This window comes from Dama dama, chromosome 9 (genome assembly GCF_033118175.1).
Source record: "Dama dama isolate Ldn47 chromosome 9, ASM3311817v1, whole genome shotgun sequence".
NCBI lineage: Eukaryota > Metazoa > Chordata > Mammalia > Artiodactyla > Cervidae > Dama > Dama dama.
In genome coordinates, this window is record NC_083689.1 from 65,092,091 (window position 1) to 65,102,451 (window position 10,361).

At 48.1% G+C, this 10,361-nt stretch overlaps 1 long non-coding RNA gene across 1 annotated transcript; it reads right to left on the reverse strand.

Annotated features, from left to right (window-relative positions):
• Positions 1-1,191: 1,191 nt before the first annotated feature.
• Positions 1,192-8,752, reverse strand: LOC133061447 (uncharacterized). The gene is made up of 3 exons (XR_009693986.1): positions 8,700-8,752; positions 7,981-8,199; positions 1,192-3,459 (listed from the first exon to the last, which is right to left on the reverse strand). It is a non-coding gene; the product is annotated as an uncharacterized LOC133061447 (long non-coding RNA).
• Positions 8,753-10,361: the final 1,609 nt, after the last annotated feature.

Consider the following 10,361-nt stretch of genomic DNA (forward strand, 5'->3'; position numbering starts at 1 on the left):
CTTCTCTAGCTGCGGAGCGCAGGATCCAAGGTGCATGGGCTCAGTAGTTGTGACACACAGGTTTAGCTGTTCCGCAGCACATAGGACCTTCCCAGACAAGGGATTGAACCTGTGTCCTCTGCATTAGCAGGCAGATTAGCCTCTGGACTACCAGGAAGTCCCAACCTGGTTCACTTTGATGTGTATGAACTTCTTGGTGCAACAGGTCTTAGTTGAATATTTATGAGAATATCAATGAGTGTATAAATATTTATGAGTGCACAGCTAGCATCTGGAGAAGTATAAGAATTAATATCTGGTCCTTGTCCTCAAGGTGCTTGGATCTTGCTGAGATGGCATGCCTTAGGCATTCACCCACTCACATGAGTGGTTCAGATTCTGAGGTTTACCCCCGGGGGTTCAGAGTGGCAGGGTTTCTGAGTCAGAGCAGGCAGAGAAGGCTTCCTGTAATAGGTAGCTCTCAAAGCATGAATTGGGTTTGAATAACATGAAAAGGGAGAAGGCAGAGAACATTCTCATGAACTTCTGCACAATATGGCCTCTGCCTTCTTTGCCACCCTCTCCTCCTGTCACTCCCCTCCTTTTTTTTCACTGTATTCTATCCACACTGGCTTCCTTTCAGTTCCTCAATGACTGAAACATTATTGCCACCTCAGGGGCTTTGCACTTGCTCTAACCTCTCTCGGGAACTTTCTCCCATCTGATTTTCTTGTGCCTGGAGTTTTTTCACCCTTCAGATCTCTGTTCTAATGTTGTCTCCTAATGGAGGCTCTCACAGGCTTAGTTCAGCACCTCACGCAGCTTTGTTCCCTTCCTAGCACTGGTCATGACCAGGAGTGTTTTGTCACCTGAGCTCCACAGACACCGCGTGGCAACAGGCACTTCATGGGTCTAATTCACCGCAGTGCTCCAAGGGGCTAGAGCAGCGGCCAGCACAAAGCTGGCCCTCAGAGCGGAAGTTGTCTTTTACTAGGGTTCCAGCCTGCAATAGTGCCCCATGCTGGTCTTCCCTGGTCTTCGGGTGCAGTAAAGTTAGATAGAAAAAGACAAATAGCATATGATACTGCTTGTATGCAAATCTAAAAAGAATGATACAAATGACCTTACATACAAAACCAAAACAGACTCACAGACTTAAAGAACGAATTTATGGTTACCAGTGGGGAAGGGTTGGGGGGGCATAAACTGGGAGATTGCAGTTGACATAGACACACTACTATATATAGAAGAGAGGACTAACAAGGACCTACTGTACAGCACAGGGAATGTTCCTCAGTATTCTGTAACAACCTAAATGGGAAAAGGATTTGAAGAATAGATACATGTACATGTGTAACTGAATCACTTTGCCATACACCTGAAACTGACACAACATGGTTATCAGCTGTGCTCCACTATAAAATGCAAAGTTAAAAAAAAATGGGGGGAGAGAGATTCTTGAACCTGAGAAACTCCGGGTGTCTGTGCATTTTTCATCAGAGAAGGCCCATGGCTTCCTTCAGGTTTTGAAAGGGATGAGTCAGAAATCCATGAAAGTATCTCTGCACCAGCTGACCCCCAAGACCTCTCCCAGTTGCACAAATCAAGAACTCTACCTCAGCTGTTTAGTACCAGGTGCTGGCAGACTCCTCAGATATCTGTTTGCACTGTGAACAGATGTGTGCTTTTATAGGATTGGTTGCTATAGCTCCCAGGGATCGTGGGGACTAAAATTAACTTAAACGTTGTGTTTTTCTTCATAAACTAAGATAATGATTCTGATGAAAGTGAGCTGATAGAACCATTCCCAGTGTTTGGCTGGAGTTCTCATGAGGCCTTCAGTTCAGAAGCTAGAAAGCTGACTGGGGCTAGGCTAAAGCTCTGGGACAAAGATCCCATCTGGGGGCTATTCCCAGGCTCTGTGGGAAGACCCTGAGCCTGGATTCCTCAGAAGAAAACTTGGGAGGTTTCTGTCTAGGTCCCCCCTAGCACCCTGGGGGGACAGGAGCCTCTGAAGCAAGATGACTTGGACCTACTGAGGGAGACCATTAGGACTGAGGCTGGTCCTCCGGCCACCACCAAGGGAAGAGAGAGAAGTGCAATTGGGAGGGGTACTCGTCCTGGGTGCCAGTCCCTGCTCTGACACTGAGTTACTGAGTGACACAGCCTCACCCCTGTTCCTGTCTGAGCTATACCTTTCCCATCGGTTAGGATATTGGACAGCATAATAGTAATCCTGTGTGTGCTCAGTCGCTTCAGTCATCTCCAACTCTTTGCAACCCTGTAGACTGTAGTTTGCCAGGCTCCTCTGTCCATGGGATTCTCCAGGCAAGAATACTGGAGTGGGTAGCCACTTCCTTCTCCAGGGGATCTTCCCAACCCAGGGATTGAACCCGGGTCTTCTGCATTGCAGGCAGATTCTTTACTATCTGAGCCACCAGGTAAGCCCCACAGTAGTCATAAGAGTCAATATTTATTAAACACCTACTATGTGCCAAGCACTGAGCTAAGTGCTTGGTGCATATTTTCTGACCTAACCTTTATGAGATAGGAAATATTATCTCCATTTTAGAGATGTGGAAAGTGAAATTTCAGATCGATAATTTGCCCAAGCTCATGCACCAAGTACATGATTAAATCAGAAATTCAAATCCAGGTACAAGGGATACCAGTGCCCAAGTGCTTAACTACACTCTACTCCTCCTAAGTTCCCCTCCATCTCTGCCATCTGTGGGCTCTGGACTCACCACCATTGGGTGCCCATCGCCCTAGTTGGGTGTGTTGCTGACCCCATATCAGACTGGATCAGCTTTTCAGCTTGCAGAATGAGAAGTCAGCCCCTTGGTGTCCCTACCAGCTGCTCATCACCCTGTCCAGCCTCTCACCAGCTGCGCTCCTTTAGGTACCACCCCTGCTCCCTTGATCCTTCCCTTCTTGACATAGCACCCAGCACAGCTTTAGAACTTCAGGACAGTACCCACAAGTGCACAGTGTCTGGGCTCCCATACCTTCCAGAACATCAGCTGCCTCCATCACTCATTCATGGACTCCACTCCACAGAGGCTGTATCCATCAGTAGGGCAAAGGCTGTCTTCATGCCTTTTACATTCTAATAGCTAGAGGCAGGTGATAAATGAAGTTTCAAGTTGTGATCAATTCTGTGAATGAACTAAACAGGATGACTTGAGAAGGTAATGGGAGAATTATTTACTGATAGTGTGGTCAGGGTAGGCCTTTGGAGGAGGTCAGTTTGGGGGGAAAAATGAATGATGAGTCAGCAAGAAGGGCTGGGGGAGGAGTGTTCCAGGCAAGAGGAGAATAAGTGCCAAGACCCTGACTTCTTCATGTGACTGAAAATGTGTCTAGAATTATAGATCAGAGATTTTCCTTCTCCTCATGGCCTTCCTCATCCTCCTCTCCATCCTCTTCCTCTGCTTCATCCTTGTTCTTCATCTCCTTTCTCTGAATGACAGAGCCATCCTGTGAAGTAATCAGGGAAATGGGAATTAGGACCTAGGTTGTAGATACAGAGAAACTGAGGCCCCAGTCACTTAGTGGAAAGTGAAAGTGAAAGTCACTCAGTCGTGTCCGACTCTCTGTGACCCCATGGACTATACAGTCCATGGAATTCTCCAGGCCAAATTACTGGAGTGGGTATCCTTTCCCTTCTCCAGGGGATCTTCCCAACTCAGGGATTGAACCCAGGTCTCCCAAATTGCAGGTGGATTCTTTACCAGCTGAGCCACAAGGGAAGCCCATGGAAATGGGGCTCAAAACCAGGTCTCCTGAGCCCTGGCTCAGAGACCGAATCTCAGGCCCACTGAGAACCTGCTCGTCCTTCTGCTCATAACTCTAGAGTTTCTGTCACCTGAACCACGTGATGGACCATCTCTGGGAGCTGAACTGGGGCCAGGTGGGCCACCAGTGTTCCCACATACAAGCAGAACTACCTAGAGAGGAAGCAAGAGGTCCGAGCTCTGGAAACAGATGGGGAGACTCTGTCAATTTGACTTCTAGCAAGAAGGAAGGCAACCAAGCAGAAAGTTAAGTAAATAGAAGCAGTGCCAAGAAACATGCCCTCAGGCCTCACATCAGAAGCAGTGTCAGGATCTTAGCGGTTCAGATCTCCAAGGCCGTAAATCCTGAGTGGGCCTTGCAAGTAAAAAAAAATAATAATAATAAGTTTTGTATGTGGGAACTTGAGGGCCTGGGGGAGACCAGGTCCCCTTGGAATAATTATGAGTAAACTAGAAAGAGAGATGATAATTTCCAATATTTCTCAGCAGACACTGGGCAAAACATTTATGTTCATTATCTCTTTTAAACTTCACTTAATATACACACTTAGCTAGGATATTAGTTTTCCATTATTGCTATAATAAATTATCACAAACTTGGTGACTTAAAACACACATTTATGACTTTACATTTCTGGAGATCAGGGGTCCTAAAATCAAGGTCTTGGCAGGGCTGTGTTCCTTCTGAAGGCCTGAGAGGAGAATCTGTGTCCATGCCTTTTCCAGTTTCTAGAGGCCAGCTGCCTTGCTTGGCCTGTGGCCTGTTCTCCGTCCTCCAAGCACATCTTTCCAACCTCTGTTTCTGGTGTTGCATCTCCTTTTTCTGACTTTGACCCTCTCACCTCCCTCTTATAGAGACTCTTGTGATTACATTGGGCCCACCCAGATAATCTAGGATAATCTTCCCATCTCCAAAGTCTAACTTCACCTGCAAAGTTGGTCCCTTTGGCCATATTTATAGTTACAGGAATAAGAACATGGACTTCTTTGGTGGGGGGAGGGGGGCATTATTTTGTCTACCATAGGGAGGTATAATTGCTTCCCAGGTGGCATTAGTGGTAAAGAACCCACCTGCCAGTGTAGAAGATGCAGAAGACTCAGGTTCAGTCCCTGGGTTGGGAAGAACCCCTGGAGGAGGAAAAGACAATCCACTCCAGTATTCTTACCTGGAGAATCTCATGGACAGAGGATCCTGGCAGACTACAGTCCATGGGCTTGCAAGGAGTCAGAAATGACTGAAGCGACTTAGCATGCATGCAGGGAGGTGCAATTACCATTCCCATTCCAAAGATGAGGAAAGAAAGGTTCAGAAAATTAAATAGCTTGCTCAAAGTCCCACTGTTGTAAAGCTAGGAATCTACACAAGTAGCTTAACTCCAGACCCCAGCTCTCTGTCACTTCCCTAATCACAACCCTGCCTGTGCCATGTTCTTGGTGAGGCTCCCTCCCTTCCCCCATCTGCCCCAAGCCCACCCAACCTGTGAGCTCAGGCTGAATCTTTGTTAGTCTTTCGAAGTTTAAAGCTGATAGGGCCCTTCAGCTCTATCCAGGCCGACTCCTCCTTGTATGGCTGGGGAAATGGAGGACTGTAGAGCCCAAGGTCACAGTATAGAAAGCTAGGCTTAGAGCCCTGGTCTCCAGGCCCAAGCGGAGGCCAACTCTGGCTGCTCCAAGTCTCTGGAGGCAGGGACTGTGCCACGTGATCCCTTTGGACTTAAGATTATGTATCAAAACTCTGACATGCACCATTTGTGCATCTGGCTGAAGGTCAAGGCTGCCGAACTAAGACAGCCTGGGCACAGGGAGACTGACTCAGCCTGTCTTCCTGTTACTGTATCTTTCCCTGGGCCGGCCCTCCCATTGGCTGAAGGGCACAAAGAGCCCATTGTTCTCTGGTCGTTGGTCCCCTGGGCAGAGTGGCCGATGACCAGGGCAAGGCCAAAGGGAGAGGAGGATGGAATTTCATGTCAGCACCCTCTGCACTCTCAACACTCCCACCAGCCAATTGTCCCTCAGCTCTCTACAGTTCATAAAGGACTTTTATTCCCATATCTTAGGGAGCAGCACAGTCAGTCCCTCAGATAGAAAAGTAAGGATTCACTCAGCACATTCAGGGCTTGAACAGACAGAATGTTCTGCTCATGGTCACCCAGATGGCCCAGGTGAAGCTGAAATGACCACTCCAAACTGGTCTGAGGCTCTTTCTACTAACCAGCTGCCTCTGTCTGGGTTCAAAGGAGAGATTACCGAGGCATCTCCTTCTCCACTGAGGTGGCAAAGCATTCACCATATGTTGGCTGCACTTCCTCGAGTTGACACAAACTACCACCCCCCACCAATGAACAGTGTTTGAGTTGCAGTTAGGTTCTGCCCTTAGTAGGACCCTGCGGTCCTACCTGTAGTCTATCCTTGAGTGGCCTATCCTTTCTCTGCACTTCGATTTTCTTGTCTTATTAAATAAGCATGATTATACTTCTGACCCTCCTGAGGACAAAATCAGTGTTAGATTCAAGAGAGAGTAGGTTTCAGAGAGTGAGTTAACAAGAGCAAAGTTGAAAGGCCCAACTTTGGAGTCAGATCTCTGGGCCTGGATCCTGTGACAAGTGACTTAACTCTAAAACTCTGGGCAGGGACTCCCCTGGTGGTCTAGTGGTTAAGAGTCTGCATTTCCACCGCAGGGTGTGAAGGTTCAAGCCCTGGTCAGGGAATTTAAGATCCCGCAGACTGCGAGATACAGCCAAAAATTAAGGAAAAAAAAACACAGTAAAACTTGGGGCATAGCATTTCAGCTCCAACCTCAGTTTTCTCAACTGTAATGATACAATCCACACCCCCTCCCAGCCCCCTGCCTTTATGAGGATCTTGTAAAGATTAAATGAAATTATATATGTATTGTGTTTGGCTCACTGTTTCATATCCTGCACTATCAAGAAATGTGAACTATCTTATCATTAGAGCATTAAAAATTTCCCAAAGCATGTTCACATACTATTAGTCCTCAGATAAAAAGGCGGAAACTTGGGTTCAAATGGGTTTGGGAAGTGTGGCATCAGCCACCTTCCTCATGGCTATTCCTGAGGCACAAGACAGTGTTAAAGTCTCTGAAAAGTTCTGCAGGAAATAAACCTTTCTTTTTTTTTTTCTTTTTTTGGTCTGTTTGTTTAAGCTGCGCCATATGGCATTCAGGATCTTATTTCCCCGACCAGGGAAAACCTTTATGTGTCCCTCAGAACTCAGTGTCCATGAAAATGCCTTTGAGGGATGTCTGTTGGATCCAATGTCCTTGCCCAGGAAGGTGAAGTAACTTGTTCTGGGTCATGAGGCCAGTGAATGGTAGACCCGGGGCTTGACCCAAGCTCATGAATTCTTTGGCATAGTGCTCTATTAAAGCATGCTGAGGAAAGGCCTCCTGCTAGAGATATAGACAGGTCATCATCAAGTTGCTCAGTCGTGTCCAACTTTGTGACCCTGTGGTCCGCCAGGCTCCTCTGTCCATGGGATTCTTCAGGCAAGAATACTGGAGTGGGTGGCCATTTCCTTCACGGGATCTTCCACTGCAGGTAGATTCTTTACCATCTGAGCCACCAGGGAAGCCCAGAAATGTAGACAAATTCTCTCTAAATGTCAAAGATTCGTGTACAGAGTAGACAGACTTTTACTCTTTCTTTGAGGTCCTGTATCCATGACTGAGGATGCCAGGCTCCCTCAGGCCTGAGCTATGTCCCTGTAGCCCTGGGTGGGGTTGGAGGAGCTCGATGATGGATTAGTTCTGCCTCCTCCCATCCCTGGCCCTGTAACACTCCAGCTGCTGGTCTGGATCCAGGGAACACTCACACGCAGGCACCAATTTTCTCCTGAAACCCCACACGCCTGGAAATCTTTTCTGAAGGAGGGGGAAAGCCCAATAACCCAGTCCGCAACGTGGCAGATCTTACATGTTCCCTGACGTGGCCCACAAACCGAGCCTCTCTTCAGTTTTAGCCGCTGTGGACCCGGGGGTAATGACAGCCCCGCCAGTCCAGCGACGTGGCAACCGGTGCTGTGACTCTGCTGACCTGGGGGACAGCCTAGAGCCTCCATCCTTCTTTTCTGGGTCTCAGGAGATGGGGGACACAGAAGGGAGATCTGGATTAACCAGTTACCAATTAACCCCTTACCCCTGTCTCCAAGTCTCTTTTCCCCCACCATTGCCTGGCAGACTCACTGTCTTCTGGAGCTGATCCAGTAGGTCATCTCTCCCCAGTCCTGGCTTCATTTCTCAGACAGCAGCTTCTTGTAATGAATCTTCGAGACTTTCCACACCAGTGACGTTCACACAGGCTTCTATGGGAGTTTCATAGAGGAGCCTTAAGGAGACAGAAAGAAAGCCAAAGGGGCAGATCTCCAGATTCCCAGTCCATCTCTGCCTTCATCCAGAGCAGAACTACATTAAAAAAAAAAAAAAATTATTGGAGTATAGTTGATTTACAGTGTTGTGTTAGTTTTAGGTGTACAGCAAAGTGAATCAGTTGTACATAAATATATCTCCTTTGTTTTTTTTAGATTCTTTTCCCATATGGGCCGTTACAGAGTACTGAGTACTCTGTACTCTGTACCGAGTAGAGTTCCTTGTGCTACACAGCAGGTCCTTGTTAATTACATAGAGCAGAACTACTTTTACCTGTCTGACATATCAGGCTTTTGCCTAAGATTTCATTACTTAAGAAAAAAATTGAAATGCACGAGTTTATTTTTAGCCTACTGGCTTTACCGGTGAAGAAAAAAATGAGCAAAGAGAGAGAGAGAGCAATCTGTCCCAAGACACAGAGTATCACAAACTCACAAGCTGTACCCAGCCCCGTGGGAAAGGGAAGAGCTCCATGAGCCAAGTGTGAGCCCCGGACAATGTCAGACCCACTCCCCGGAAGCTTGAAGTCTCCTCACCCCAGGTAGGCAGCCATGAGGAAGGGGCTCCATCCACCTGCCTGGTACATCCCTGGAGGAGAAACCAGGGTTACCAGGGAGACAGGGTCATCATCTTTGGGGGCAGGCAGGTGACAGGTGTGAGAAGTTCCTCTAGGCAATGTGCTGGATCTAGCGGGGAGAGTGAGGGTGGGGGTGGGGGGGCTTGATCAACCTGGAGAGAACATGACCCACCAGAGGCTCTCAGATCCCTTACCCCCTTTTTAAATGTTTCTCTTTCAAACAAAATCCATCTGCTGGAGGTGTCTCTTATCAGCCACCATTCTCGAAGCTTTATTGATGGGAGCTGGGGCTGGTCCACCTTTCCCGAAGGTCCCTCTTCTGTATCCTTCTGGGAGAAAGACCAATGTCTTACTTTCTGGTTATGAAAACTTTAAAGAGACCTAGCCTTGTGCTTCCTTCTCTCTGCTAATCTCTCCCTCTTCTCCATCTTCTCATTTCCCGTCTTCCTTTTTTTGTTTTTTATCTGAACCCTTTCTTTTTCTGTTCTTTCCATCTTTTCATTTATTTGGCTGCAGCAGGTCTTGATTGCAACATGTGAACTCTTAGCTGCAGCATGTGGGATCTCATTCCCCTGCAGTGGGAGTGCAGCGGCTTTGCCACCGGAGCACCAGGTAGTCCCCTTCCCATCTTTCTGAAGAGACCAGTGGACCAGGAATCAAGGCGCCTGATTTCCGTACTCCATAAATGACTTAGGCAAGTCATCTCCCCTCTCTGGGCACTTGACTCATTTGTAGAATGAGGCTGTTGGGTTAGGTCACAATTTCCAAATGGTGGGGGTGAGGACCAAGGTGAGGGGGCTCAGGTTCTTTCCTTAGAACCCCCCAAGGCAGCTGTTGTTAGGCTATTTTAATCAGCTTCTGCAGCTAAATAACTCTTGAAAATCACTATGTCATTTAATTCAAGGCCTTGCAGACTTTCAGTTCAGTGTTTCCTCTTCTTTCTCTACTGTCTCCTGTGTCTCTCCCTCCCCCAGATCCTCAGGTTTTCTAGTGGAGCCTTGTGATTCTCCAGGGTGGCAACCCTGAATCTGTCCTGCTGTCTCTTGGGAGGCCAGACTTTGCACTTTGACTTGCAATGTGGGAGAAGGAATCATTTCTTTCCTGAAACCCCAGAACTGTAAGGGCCCCACCCCAGAGCCATGAGGAGCCGGAGCCAGCCACCCATCTTGGCCCCCGGTCCCAACACCGAGATCTCCACCCCTTGCCCTCCCCCACTAAACGGCCCACTTCCCAGCCTTATCCCAAGTTGGATTATTCTCCTGATTCAGACATTTTTGTGGTGTGAAATCATCCCCGCCCCAGCCAGCTGAAGCCAGGAGCTCGCTCCAGCCCACAGCAGCTGGCCAGCCCTCCCTTCTCCTGCCACGTCCCACACCCTCAGCTCCTTTGCTCCAGGGGCTCAGAATTTCCATCTGATGTCCTTCCAAGGCTAAAGAGAAATTCAGACAGAGTGGCAGGGGCATGGCTGCTTGGTCCCTTCCCTGCAGCTCCTGTGTGGGTGCTGGCACAGCGTGGCTGACTCCCAGGTCAAGGCGATTAAGATGGGTTTGTGAGATCCAGACAGAGGGACAGAGTCCAAGAAAGACAGAGAAACAGGCTCAGACAGAGAAGAGAAAGACAC